We start from the raw sequence: 14760 nt of genomic DNA on the forward strand, positions 1-14760 counted from the left end.
GGAATGTCCCCCCAAAAGATATACCCGTATCCTAACCCCCAGAACTTGTGAATGTGACTTTATTCGAAAAAGTCTTTGATGATGTAACTAAGTTAAAGATCTTGAAATGAGATCATCCTGGATTATCTGATTTATCCTAAATCCAATGACAAGTATCTTTTTAGGAGACAGAAGAAAAGACACAGATACAGAGGAGAGAGTGATGTGAAGACAGAGATAGAGACTGAAGGGATGCAGCCACACGCCTGGAACACCTGGAGGCACCGGAAGCTGGAAGAAGCAAAGAAGGATTCTTTCCTGGAGCTTCCAGAGGAAGCAAGGCTCTGCCAACACCTTGATTTCAAACTTCTGGCCTCCAGAACTGTGAGAAAATAAATCTGTGCTGTTTTAAGAGGCCAAGTTTAATTCGTTACAGCAGCGATATGAAATGAATACAGGGTCTCTGTATTTCCAGGGGTATTCCCCAGGAATGGGTTACATATTCCGCAGGATCCTCTCCAACGCTTGTCTACACGGTTTAGGGTTTAGGGACAATATGCTGAGTGGCAGCCACTTAGATAGCTACATACTTAGGGATAGCAGTTCTGCCCTGGCATAAAAACCTAATAATTTTCTTTTAATCCATTGCTAAGTTAGAACACAGATGTCTTCAGAGATGACTGTTAAACCAAATTTGCTAGGGCCCCAAAGGGGAGAAAAGACTACAGGTAGAATAGCTGAGTTTGTATGTGTGCTGTGGAAGACATAATACAAGCATAATGATAATAATTAATGAGGCGTTTGAAAACACCAAATGACTCATGTATTAACATGAGTATGCAGAAGCCTAAGCACTCAGCATACTATTCAAACAGGCCATGCGACTGACCGAAGGAGTCACGAGCAACTTATGTAAATCATCTCAACACATAGCAAGGACTATTTATTTATTTATTTATTTATTTACTATTTATTTACTATTTATTTATTTATTTAGTCCTCACCATCATATGTGTGCTGTTGTCATGCTCTGCACCAAGAGGCTACTTAAGAAAATGCTTGGAGAGTTTCCACTCTGCTGTTGGTGAAGTCCTTTATGTCCTTGTGACGAATGCATCAAACACAAGAAACGACTAAGAGTCATTGGAAAATAATGGTGGAATTTAAGTCCACACATTTCAAGTCACATATTAGTGATACTAAAAAAAAAAGTCTCTGGTTAAATGGGACAGAACCTAACAGTGGTTCAATCTACCATGTCAAGGAGCATGGCCCCCTGGAACAGGGGGGAGAAGTTCTTCTAGAAAGGCAGACACAGAAGGGCAGGGGTGAAGAGAACAGGAATAGAGCGATAAGCGCAGAAACCGCAAATCTCAAATTTGGAGGTCATCTCGTCTACCCTCTACCTGAATCCCAGGAATCCCTTCTCTCCTCTCCTTTTAGAATATAATATAAAATAAAACATAATGATTATTACTATTTAATGAGCAGCTCACTAAGTGCAAGATACTACGCTGGGTACTTTTCATGCATTTTCTCATTTAATCTTTAGAATGATCCTATGAGATCAGTGATTATAGTCTTTATTTTACAGATGAGCGGCATAGGCTGCTAAAGAAACACAAATCTACTTTGGCACACATTCATTCAGCAAACATGTACCAGGTACTAAATATACCCAAAAACAATCACCTTCAGTGACAGGGAACTCAGTGCCCTGAAAGGCAAACTACTGGATTTTTGGACAACTCGAATTTTTAGAAAGTTCTTCCTTATATTGATCTGAAATATATCCGTGGGTAACTAAGCAACAGCTCACTGTGGTGTCCTCATGTCCCTTAGAACAAAATAAGAGGGAAAGATGGATGTCAAAAGTTTATAGGGGACAACCAACATTTTCTGTTTTTGATTTCAGCTCAGTGCAGTCTTTGCGCTTTGCAATTTGTATGGCTTTCACGTAAACCTTTATTCTTTGGAGAGAATAGATGGTTAAATCCTATTAACCCAGAAAGAGTGATGTAGTCTTCCTTCCAAACGGTTTTGAAAAGCCCTTGATACTATGGAGGCCCTGCCAGAGGACAATAAATTTGCCACCCACATAAAAGTGAGTCTATGTGTTGCCAGCACAGAAATATCAAGAATGGTTATGTCCCCCCAGGGAGTCCTCGGATACTGAGACAACGAGGAGGACACATTTCGGAGCATCTCTCATATGTCCCCTCTTGGTAGCATCTTACGAAAACGGCCTTTTAAGTAGTCAGAATCCTAGCAGACCCTATTGCTCCAATTTAAGTGAGGAATTCAAATCTAAAAAGGAGACACTGCAAGCCAGGAAGCCAGGAGTCACTGCTCCAGGAAAACCCACTGTTTGTTTACATCGCAGAATCCTACTGCCCACAGTTCTGCAAAGGTTCAGGCATTTCAACTGGCAGTTCCCCTCCCCTGGAAGTCCAAGATAAACAAGATAATCTTTGTTCATCATGTTCTCCTTTTAAGCCTTTGGGGGCCTTTTGGGAAGTCTGTTTTGCTCAGAGAATCTTTGGTTCTCAAGTTACTATTGTTTCCATCATTATCATATCCAAACTGTAGCATGACCTTAGAAGTCTAGCTGTATCCAATATAATAATTGTTTCCTATAATAATATACGATTTAACATTTATTGAGTGCTTACTATATACCAGGCACTTTATATAAAACCATTTCAGTTATTCCTCGTGACAGCACCGGGTTTGGTAAGTATTCTGTTTTCCAGATGATGAAACTGAGACAAAGAGATATTAAATTGCTTCTTTAGTTTAGTAATTACATGGCGGGACTGGTTCTCTAACCCAGATCTGACTGATTTTACCCATGGTGCCTTCCTTTCAAGAAAATGATACTAGTAATAGCTGACATTGTGCCTGGGACTATTCTAAGCACTTTGTACCTTTCAACTCATTTCAAACTTCACAATAAGCCTATTTCACAGCTGAGGTAAAGTGACGTTAAATAACCCATCCCAGGTCACAAGGCTAGTAGGCGGTGGAGCTGGGTTTTGAACCTAGGGAGTCTGGTGGCTGAGACCGGGCCACTTTTCTAAAGCAGTAGCACCATTCCACCTAGAATTCGATAAATAAGACTAATATTTCCTAGGGAGGAATTGCCCACTCCCCTGCAGTCAGCCTGACCTACCCACCTAGGTGTGCAGCCCATCCAGCTTCTGTTATGGGGCCCAGGGGCGTGTGAAGCACACCATGTTAGCATCCCTTTTGCGGGAAAAGGTAAACAAGGAAACTGATGGAAAGGGAGGTTGAGGTGCTTCTCCAGGTTCCCCTAAGCAAGCTAGCAGTCGGATCGAGGTTTTGAACCCTTGGTCTCAACCCACTAAGCCGTTACTTTGCTCTTGAATGGTGAATAGGTGCCTTATCTTTTCAGGATGGGGTGACACCTGGAGAAGGTCCCAGGGCCCTGGGAACATGCCTGCCCTCAAGTCCCAGGTCATCAAAGGACACACGATAGTCCATTGAGGGAATTATCATATCCAAAAGACCTACAAGTCCCCCTTCTTCAGTCCAGGGCAGGCTCCTCCTCCCCGCGACTTGGCCCTGCAGCTCACCAGGCTGTGGCCAAGGGTGTTTATCTGCAAGCCTGGAGGAGACCAAGCACCAGTCTGCCCTGCAGATAGCACAACCGAAGGCAGCGAGGTCTGCCTGCCAAGTCAGATTACAGCAAATGACAGCAGGACATTTCCCCCAAAGGTCTGCGAAGGACAACATTTTGTGGGACTGTTGTGGGATGAGAGCCTTGAGGAGGGAGAAGGAAGGAGTAACAGCGGCGGACAGCAGCTCCTAAACCCTGCCTGGGAGGTCGGTGGAGACCAATCTGCCTGGCCTGTTTAATTACACAGTTTAAGCATTTCCCTGCCTCCTGCCTGTTTCCTTTCTCTGCACTGTGCACATTGGTGTTAATTACTTACAATTAATAACCATAACAAGAACTATCAGGGCCCCTAACAATTGCAATCACATTAGACCTTTTATCTCGGTAAGGCCAGACTATCTCTTCCAAGCAACCCAGATAAATGCCTTAAAGAAGGATGTATATAGATGCTCTCTCTATGTTACCTCATGTACTTCTCAGGACCACTTTATATTGTAGGGATTATTAGCTCTTGTTTTACTGATGAAGAAACTGAGGCTCAGAGAAGTAATATAAGGAAGATGTGAATGAAAGAGACTATACATTTTGCAATCAAGCTTTTTGCCACTTAACCAAGGGATGGAGTTACTACAGGAAGGGAACCACTATGGGTCTTTTCATCCCTTTGGACAAAACTCATGTATACATTATCCAAGACACCAACTGCATTCTGGATCACTGTGAATTCCAGTCTCTGTAATTTTTTCCGTTTCTTATATCTGGGGGTGTAGGGACTTCCCTGGTGGTGCAGTGGTTAGGAATCCGCCTGCCAATGCAGGGGACACGGGTTCGAGCCCTGGCCTGGGAGGATCCCACATGCCGCGGAGCAACTAAGCCCATGTTCCACAACTACTGAGCCCGCGTGCCACAACTACTGAAGCCAGTGCGCCTAGAGCCCGTGCTCTACAACAAGAGAAGAAACCGCAATGAGAAGCCCACACACTGCAAGGAAGAGTAGCCCCCGCTTGCCGCAACTAGAGAAAGCCCGCACGCAGCAACGAAGACCCAACACAGCCAAAAATAAATAAGTAAATAAATAAATTTATAGCTGTGGGTGTAGTGTCCTTAGCTTTTTTCCTTTAATAGCCAGGGGCTCTGACATATAGTGATGTCACTATATGGTTTAACCATACATGAACTACTATGCAAAGAACTAACAAACCATGGCCAACAGAGGAAAGGCAATCTTGTCGAGAGGTTTGCGACTTTAAAGACACAATTTTATCCGGAAGATTCAGGATCTAAGGGATCTTTTTCTCTCTTCTGCTGACAAAACTCGGAATCAAGTGAGCACACTGGTGAGGGACAAGCAGCTGTCACCACCCCAGCACAAGGCTCAGGGGAAAAGGACAGACTCGAAGGTCACTTGAAGAGCTATATAAGCCTCTGAGGAGTAAGAGAAACTGACAACAAGCACGGAGCTGAGTCTCGGGGGAGAAGCAACTGTCTGCGACAACAGCGTTCTCAGCTTGTTTCAATCTATACTTCTGGAGAACGGCCATGCACTTTGAATTTCTGCGTGGAGGAATATGAGTAGTCATAGGAATATGAATATTCCTAACATATTATTCCCTCGCTAACTGAGTTTGGAGATGGGTTCTTTCCCCCTAACAACAGAACTGAGTGCAGAGTGTGGCTATTGGGCTGTTAAGAACAGAAGTAGCAACAGGCTGTGTGGTCAGGATTAGGAAAGCAAAAATGGATCCTAGAGGTAAAATTACTGAAAAAAGAAAGGTCCTGGCAGAACAATCTCCTTGGTATATTTGCTAAGGAAAGAAAAGAGAGAAAAAAATGGAAGAGTTCCAAAAAATTACAAATCAGACCTGAATTTATATTCTTGTAAACACTGAGGAAATCATCTTTACTTTAACCAAAGGTCAGCAGGCAGGCGCTCAGGGTCTGAATGTAAACAATTCTAATCCAGACTGCAAAGTGGTTTTAAAAAGAACAAAGAACAAAGAAAAGAGTAGACTTTTTTAGAGAAGAAAGAGGGAAGAACACTGGAGCGCAGGGCTGCTGAGTAAGGGCAACAGAGCTTACCTGTTGGCGGAACAGACTTTCAGGAGAAAAAAAATTGAGGTCATCTCACAGGTTTAGATGCAAATTGCCTCCGGTGAACGCAGAAGGTAAGACAAAATAAGGCAACTCTGAATTCAGCCCCCTCCCAACACGGGCTGAACAGGTCTGCATCTTTGAGTTAAGTTTCAAAAAAAGTCCCCACTCCACTTCAGAGTTTAAAAAAATAATAATTAGTTCAACTTCCCAGACAAGCAGAGGCAGGATTAATGATTAAGAGAAACAAAAAGGATTAAATATCTGGACTGGGAGAAAGTTCCGGTGTCACCAAAATGTCAACGGCATCTCTTTTCCTTTCAAAAAGGGCTTCTCCCGCTGGGTCAAACGCTCAGGGCTAAACCATTCAGTTTATATTTTTCATTCAAATTCTTCCTTCAGATCCGTCAGGGGCCAGTGGTCTAAATGCCCGGAGAGAAAAATGGAGGGTTTCAGCTCACCTTTTCGAGTGCTGCCTGGGGCTCTCAAAGCAGCAACAACCCTGCAGCTCTCGCGCCTTGTGGATTAATCCAGCAGCTCCTTGGGCCACCTGAGCAGGACCGGCCTCCACCGGTCACATAGGTGCCTTGAGGAAGGAGGAAGGCACTGGTCGGTGGAGACCAGGAAATGCGTGCCATCATGGGAGCCTCGACAGATAAAACATTGCTGGGACCTTAGCTATTGAAACAGTCAGGTAGGTCCCGCCCACCTGTCATTTACCTGAATACCTGCGAGCAGGTAGGTGGCGTCTCTGCGTGGACAAATGAATCAGAGCAATTTGCCCTATGGAATTTACTTTCTTTCCTGAGCACAGCGGGTGTCCAGCTCCGTGGACAGATCTGAATTTATACGCCTGGTTGCTTCCTCAGTCCCCTCCTCCCACCCCCCCAATAGTTGCCTACAAAAGAGTTAAAAAGAAAGTTTATTTACTTTTTTTCATTTTCAAAACTTTATTTTTAAAAATTGAAGTATAGCTGATTTACAATATTATATTAGTTTCAGGTGTACGACCTGAATATTGAATCAGGTGTAGTGATTCAATATTTTTATAGATTATATTCCATTTAAAGTTATTACAAAATAATGGCTATACTTCCCTGTGCTGTACAATATATCTTTTTTGCTTATTTATTTTTTACATAGTATTAGTTTGTACCTCTTAATCCCCTACCCCTATCTTGCCTCTCCCCACTTCCCTCTCCCCACCAGTAGCCACTAGTTTGTTCTCTATGAGTCTGTTTCTGTTTTGTTATGTATATACAGAAACAGACTGTTTTATCTTTTAGATTCCACATATAAGTGATAACATAGGATCTTTAAACACAAAACAGACAGTCATTTAATGAGCATAAAAGGGAAGTGTGTGAAGATTGACTGCTTGGATTATATCAGATTTATCCCCAAATTGCCTTTCTTAATGGCATCCATTTGGATCCCAAGTGCTTCTCTGTTCCAATAAAATAAATGAGAGGTGACATTTCAAATTCATTTTAAAAAAATCTAAATATGATGACTGTTAGCAGTTTCAGAGTCAAGTTTTCAAACACTTGACTTTCAAACACTTTCACACTCTCCCCCTCCCAGCATTTCACCCCATATTCAGGTGTTTGTAAAACTTCCGTCACTCCTACCTCCCTGACCTGGCAGAGTCACATAGAGGTTACAGTTCACCGCTGGCCTGCAATTAGGAGCAATTTAAATGATTCAGATTCCAATGATGGTACAGTAATAAGGTGGCTTTGTCAGCTGGTTAGAGCCCGGAAGGAGCAGTTAGGATTATTTCTGTCCCAAGTGTGGTGTGTGTGACCTTGGGCAAGTCATTGTGTTGCTTCAGCTTTTCAAGTAGGAAAAGATTGGAAGACTACAACTCATCCGGTGTCACAGCGGCCGCTCTGAGCTATCGCGACTGACTGTTAAACCCTTTCGTCTTTCAGATGAAAGGCATCTTTCAGAGGACTGTAAACAGCTTCCATCATTGTATTTAAATGTCGTGTATTTCTGTGGCCCCCGTCCAGTATCTCTGGACAATTTATCTACTCTCTGGAATGTACTACCTGGGGAAATCGTGGGTTCTCCCTCCCGGGAGGATGGCCTGCTTACCCAGAGATACACTCTATTTTTTTCCCTTGAAGAAAAAAAAAAAAGTTGAAATTCCGTCTTTTCCCCCCTACTCTAGCTCCCTTTTCTCTTGATACTGGAAACGCTTTGGTTCCATAGTTCTAACACTGTCCTTCTTCAGAGGTTTTTGGATTGGTTGGTTGGTGTTTTGGCTGGGGGGAGGGGTGGAGGAAGAAGGATAAGTGGGAGGGGGAGGGGAGGGGGAGGGGAGGGAGGGGAGGGGGAGGGGAGGGAGGGGAGGGGAGGGGAGGGAGGGGAGGGGAGGGGGAGGAGAGGGAGGGGAGGGGGAGGAGAGGGAGGGGAGGGGGAGGAGAGGGAGGGGAGGGAGGGGAGGGGAGGGGGAGGGGGAGGGGAGGGAGGGGAGGGGAGGGAGGGGAGGGGGAGGGGGAGGGAGGGGAGGGGAGGGGGAGGGGAGGGAGGGGGGGAGGGGAGGGAGGGGGAGGGAGGGGAGGGAGGGGAGGGGGAGGGGAGGGAGGGGAGGGGGAGGGGAGGGAGGGGAGGGGGAGGGGGAGGGAGGGGAGGGGAGGGGGAGGGGGAGGGGAGGGAGGGGGAGGGAGGGGAGGGAGGGGAGGGGGAGGGGAGGGAGGGGAGGGGGAGGGGAGGGAGGGGAGGGAGGGGAGGGGAGGGGGAGAGAGGGGAGGGGAGGGGAGGGGAGGGGAGGGGGAGGGAGGTAGGGAGGGAAGGAGAGGGGAGGGAGGGGAGGGAGGGGAGGGGGAGGGGGAGGGAGGGGAGGGGGAGGGAGAGAGGAGGAAGGTGTTAATTCCATTCTCTTGGCCTCCACATTGACTGGGTGTCGCCAGTCATTTGATACCTTGTAAAACAACCAGGGAGGGAAGGAGGAGAAATTCTAGTCAAGGGCTGGGGTGCAGGGTGGGCTCTGGATACTTCACTTGCAAAAAAGAGCTGGCTTCTCGCCCCAGCCGTCCAGAGTGCTCTAGACTACCTGCCCCACCTGGGAACTGGGTGCACTTTGTAGAGAACTGAAGCTTAAAAAACAAAACAAAACAAAAAAACCCATTCACGTTTTTCTCCAGTAGAAACTGTGGTAGGTGTGGCTACTACTTTATTATTAACAACGACAACAAAATAAGACTAAGGGATCAAAACCTTCTACTTGCCGGTGTTTCCGGAATAGGTACCGGCGCGACAGCAGGAGGGCCAGCCCAGCCGCCGGCCTGGTGAGTCATCAGAAGGCCTGCGTACAGTTGCCTTCCGTGTGTGTCAATCATCTTTGAAGGGCGCCAGGCCCCACCGGGGAGGGGGAGAAGATCACAGACTTAGGGAGGGTAGACGGAGAACACGGTTTCTGAGTGAAAGAATTTGCAGGAAGTGACAGCGCAGAAAGCGTTTTCTAAAGCCATCGAGGTGATGGGGCTTCGCTTGCTGTATTCAGAGACACAGCCTTCTGCTCCTGTGGTTTGATGAATAAAAATTGAGAACAGAAGTGGAACCATGAGTGGAGCTTACTCCCAGAAACGGTGTATAAAAGGAAAGGAGGGCTTCCCTGGTGGCGCGGTGGTTGAGAGTCCGCCTGCCGTTGCAGGGGACGCGGGTTCGTGCCCCGGTCTGGGAAGATCCCACGTGCCACGGAGCGGCTGCGCCCGTGAGCCATGGCCGCTGAGCCTGCGCGTCCGGAGCCTGTGCTCCGCAACGGGAGAGGCCACAGCAGTGAGAGGCCCGCGTACCGCAAAAAAAAAAAAAAAAAAAGGGAAAGGAAAAAGTAGATGTATCTCACATAATAAGCCCCTCGACTTGGTACTCCTGGATTTAGAATAATCTTTAAAGATTAAAAAAATCAATATGGGCTTCATTATTCCATTAGGGCTGTTGCATTATTTATGGAAATGCTATTTCTAAAGTACTGGTGAAAAGATATACACAATAATCATAAGAAACAAACACTGAATAAGTGCTTAGCTGGTGCTACTTAGTGTCCTAAGCACTTTGTACCACAATCCTATGTTAGGCACTATTACTGTTTGCATAGACGCTGGAAAACCGAGGCATAGAGACGCTGAAAGCCAGCCCAGCCAGCAAATGGCAGGGCCAGAGCAATTTAACCCACTGGGAAAAAATGGGGAAGGGTTCTGATCTCATGCTTCCTGGACAACTTCCTGGACACTAATCAAAGTTCTTACCCATCCTCTATTCAGAAGGAAGTGTCTTGTAGAAGTAGCCCTGGGAAGTGTAGTTTCTGGGAAGGACTGTCTCCAATTGCAAATGAATTATTAATCTGGTTTATACACTGAGTATGTAAATATAGAACATATAGACATATGGATACGTTTATACATATATTTATGAGAAAACACACCAGGAAATCCATCCTCCCTGGGGGCATCCTCAGGGTGCATCATCTTTTTGGAGTCTGTCAAACCAACCCCAAGCAAGGAAGGCCAACTTGAGGGGCCCCTCCAGAATGATCGGTTGTAACTCTCTATGACATCATTTATGGTTATTTCTCTCTAAAACTTCAACAGTCAATCCCTTTAAAATCTGCAAATGTTATCAGAAGGGTCACAAGAGCATAGAACTACATACAACTGGATTATATGGACAACATAAAATTAAGTTCCAATACAACCACTACCAAGTTAGATGGTTTGGACCAGGCTTGGCAAATACTAGACACATGCCTCTCCGTTTCCTCCTCCCATATCATTCTCACTGTCATTGCTAGAAGGCCGTGATGCCCTTGAGCTCAGAGGTGACCTTGGAATCTTCAAGACCCAAGTCCAAGCACCATAGCAATTTCTATCCTTGGTTTAAGAGTAAATGGGAGGGATAATCAGGAAAGGAAAAGATTGGTGTTGGCTGGTGTCATTAGGCAAGATTTCATGGAGAATGGAACATGAATCAAACCTTTTAGGATTTGGAGAGATAGCTGAGAAGGGCACACAAATCCAGACAGGACAGCAGGTAGAGGCAGGGATGATCCCAACTTGTGTGTGTTGGGGAGGAAGGTATGAGAAGGGGATGAGGGAAAGGACAAGACCATGAGAAGTGCACCTTGTCGGGGTAAAGAGGAGCCATCCTGAGCTTGGTTTGGATGGGTAAGGTGGGCCAGATGATAAAGAGCCTTAAGAGCTCACCCTTCACGTCTTCACGTTACTGCTGGAGACTTCTCTCATGATGATGAAACCGCGAAGGGAAGAAAGACAGACAGAAAGAGGGAGAAAGAAAGACAGGAAGGAAGGAAAAGAAAGGAAGGAGGGAGGGAGGGAAGGAAGGGAGGAAGAAAGAGAAAGAAATTCAGCATCTAGGGCATGGGTCATTTATTAAGAGCGACCGTATTTTTGGTGTTGAGCTAAACTTCTACGATATGCCATTTCGGCTACCATATGATCATCTCACTCTTTAGAAGCAAGCCTCCTTTGCCATCAACATATCCCGTAAACTTTGTTCTCTGGAGAGACAGGTGGAACACGTTAGAAAGCTCTCTGAACTCAAGGCTGGGCCTGTCCTAGTTAGCCAGCCAGCTCACTTGGGCTTTTTCATTAGTCTGAATTCTTTTATGTATCTTGACAGGGAAATCTATGGGGGGGAAAGGAGGTCTGTTTTCAAAGCTCTTTCCTTCTAGATCACTACAATGAAGGTTGGCATTCTCAAGGATTCTTCCCGACAATGAACTATTGCTAAGACCGTACCTCAAGATTCGTCAGAACTACTTCAGCCCCTCTTTGCTTCCTTTTTCTCCCCCCACAGCATATTTGTAGAGTTGTCTAAGACGACTGAATGCCACAACAAAAGTGAACATATTCCATCTGATTTTAATAAAAGGCATCTCTTTAGCTGAAAGTATCTAGCATTATGAGATGGAATTGCTGTACATACTGCATCATGTTGGCCTCAGTTTCTTTTCTGAGCTAGCTTAGCTCCAAATCTTTTAATGGCTAATTACAAGTACTTAGCAAGGTACAAGTGAGCAGAACCCAGAGGGCAGTTACGGAAAATAATAGTGATAATCACAGATATCAGCTGATGGGATAGATGCCCTCTGGTTCTGTGTATGTGGAAGAGATGGCATTTCTCTCACAAACTCACAGCCCATGTGTTATCTGGCCTGCAGACGAGCTTCTAGGCTACGTGACGGATGTACAGTTTGGGAGCACTCTCTGGGTGGTCTGCTTTTGGCGAGAGAGGGAGTACATTGGTCACTGGAGGTGGCACACATTTTGTGATGGTTTCCTACACAGACCTGCGGCCAGCGCGGCACATTCTTCTTTAGTAGAAAAAAGAAAAGAAGACATCGTTATTGCTCTCTCTGTAAATGTCACGAGGCCTATCTTCCGCAAATGTGAATATCTACGCTTTCATGACTCCAACCTTGCGTAAACCAGGTGGGTTAGTCAATTTTGGGGCTGATGGCTGTTGCTATTTTGAAGGTTTTCGTATCTTTCTTTCTTGGTTCCATCATCTATAGCTACTATAACTGACCCAATACCACGTGTCAAAGGTACAAAATGTGTCTCCTCCTTTTGAACTTTGGCCTCATCCTGGGAGCTTCCATGTCCTTGTAGACAACCCCTCTACCTCCTTGACCTTGTCAACTCTAAGGACAGTTATCACTACTCCTCTTAAGCTGCCCATTTTCGGGGCCACCCCTTGGATCTTCTTATCATGCAAAAATCTTCAATTTCAAGAAAAAACTCTGAGGATGCTGCTCCCCCCTGTATTCTTTTAGCCATTCAGATTTTCCACTCCCCTACCCAAATCCTACCTTCCTCTTTGAATTGATTGTGACCCCTGGTTCTTGACTCCTAGAGGCTGCCCAAGAATATTGTTCCCTACTGTTTTCACTTCAAGCCTGTCTGGTCCAGATCCCACTTCCTTGCCTGCATCCTCAACTTCCTAATGGCCTGGCAGAACCAGGGTGCCAGGCTTCCCTCTTCCTATAAGCACGGTGGTTGGTGCCACTATATCTGTACGCTCTGCAACGCCAGCCGTGCTAGTCAAGCCTCCTCGGCAATCCTGGCCTGTGACCCTTCTCTGCAGCCATCCCACCTTCAGTTCATTTGCCTTGCCTGGTACACTAGGCTTTTCATGACCTGGTCCCTGCCTGCCAATCATACCTCATCAACACCTCCACATCCTTTCCACCCACAGAATACCACCCACGCCCCAGCCCCCATGCCCTGGTAACACTGTGTCAGATGGACTGCCCCCCCATACCCTCATTTCCGCAGGAGAGTGGTTTCCAAAGCAAACTCCGACCGTGCTTCGCCCTTCACTCATTCTGCCCCTGCAAGTCCATCGCTGGAAAAATGGAAAAAAAACCACAGGCAAGCTTGGCTTCTCTCCTCCCCTTTCTGTCTTGGGAATGAGCCCGAGTTTTCCTCTGCAGCTCCACCTGCTGAGTCTTCCCCAGGCAGGCTTCTGTTTGAGAAGCTGCCGTGCCCAGATCTGCTCAGCCTGGGTGCGTTCAAGCTCTGTTTTCCCTTGTTCCAGGCCTCGTTCTCCAATTTAGCTATTACCATTTGAAAGGCCATATTTTGGCCTCCATAATTACTCCTTTGAGTTTTTCTCCAATTATTCCAAACTCAGGAGAGTCACTGTTCGTTGGGGTCCCCTTGGATATCCCAAAAAACCTGAGTGTGGTTCCCATAACAGCCAGGGTCTCTCACTGCTAGGCTCTTACCCATGCAGCACCATCTTAACAGTTCTTGTTCATTTACCATCGCCCAGATTGATGTTAGGCACTTTTATATATTCTCCTACAGAATCCTGGCAGAAACCCCATGAGCTAGCTCTGCTTAGCAGAGGAAGAAGCTGAGTCTCTGAGTGGTAACGTAACTTGTCCAACATGCCCAGCAGGTTACAGGCAAACCTGACACTCAGGTATTTCTCCTCCTTCAGCTTGGGTAACTCCTTCTCCCTCTTCGTGTCTCAGCACAGATGCCACCTCCTTTGTAGAATCTCCCCTGGCTTTCCGACATCCGCACCTGTGCTGTGCTCTCCTTACGCCCTACTCCAGCAGTTATTGTGCTGATTGTAATTTATTACAGACAATCCTCTCTCTAGACAGTCAGCTAGTGAACACGACTTTTCATAGACCTTCAGGACGTAGCCCAGTGCCTGGAAGGAACACAGCCCAGTGCCTTCAATAAATATTAGTTAAAAGAACTAAAGATGACTATAAAACAAGGGAAGGGATGAGGGAAGGGAGGGAATTCCCATTGTTAGGTTAAATTTGGGAGTATCCCTCCTTCCTTTTCCCAGGAGTCTGGGCTTGTAGACTTTGGGAAGGGAACTAACTTTATTACATTTAATTTTCACAGTAATACTACATTCTAGACATTCATTCTTCATTCATTCACTTATTCAAAGAAAATTGTTAAACACTCTCAAGGATGAGAAGAATCTCTGTTTTCAGGAACTCATAATCAATGCAGAAGCAGAGTTAAAGACAAAGGATTAAAGCACAGGTGGAAATTACCAGGTGCTTGTGCAGTTGCAGGAGAGAGGAAGGTCAGCTTGTTTCTTCTCATGTAAAGGCTTTAAGTTGTTAAAGAGTTCTGCCCAAGTTCACCCAGCTAGTAAATGACGGCGCTGACACTGGGGTGCAGATCTGCTTACTTCAGAGCCTCTTTCCCGGGCTCCACATAGCCTCGCCTTGGCCCTTAGGCAAGAAGGGGGCTCATGGGAACAGGGACTTGCCCTGCTTCTAGATTCTGTGTGTGTCACTCCAGAGAACCTGAGGCTTCTTATGCCTTAACAATTTTCACGAATGTAGAGGCGGGTTCTCTGAGTGGGTAGAAAAACGAACAACTTCTCAAATGTGGTCTCAGAGTTTCATGCCCACAGTCAGGATTGGCTGACACCTTGAGAAGAACTTGAAAAAGACCTGTGCTCTCAGGTGACAGTAACATCTGTAGATATTTAGACGAATTGAAATTCCTTTAAAGAGGAGTTGACGACTTCGGTAAACCTTA

General features: G+C 45.9%; 1 protein-coding gene across 5 annotated transcripts in view; it reads right to left on the reverse strand.

Moving 5' to 3' along the window:
* LNX1 (ligand of numb-protein X 1) overlaps positions 1-14760 on the reverse strand; it is a 200907-nt gene that overhangs the window by 131612 nt on the left and 54535 nt on the right. The window contains exon 1 of one of the 5 annotated variants that reach the window (XM_067735954.1): positions 6172-6324. The exons of 3 other annotated variants lie outside the window; for them this stretch is intronic. The gene's annotated coding sequence lies outside the window, so the exon portion shown is untranslated. Of the gene's footprint in view, positions 1-5698; positions 5838-6171; positions 6325-14760 lie in introns of those variants that run through there. One more of the 5 variants, XM_067735955.1, reaches the window with a different exon arrangement.

This window comes from Pseudorca crassidens, chromosome 4, assembly GCF_039906515.1.
Source record: "Pseudorca crassidens isolate mPseCra1 chromosome 4, mPseCra1.hap1, whole genome shotgun sequence".
Lineage (NCBI taxonomy): Eukaryota > Metazoa > Chordata > Mammalia > Artiodactyla > Delphinidae > Pseudorca > Pseudorca crassidens.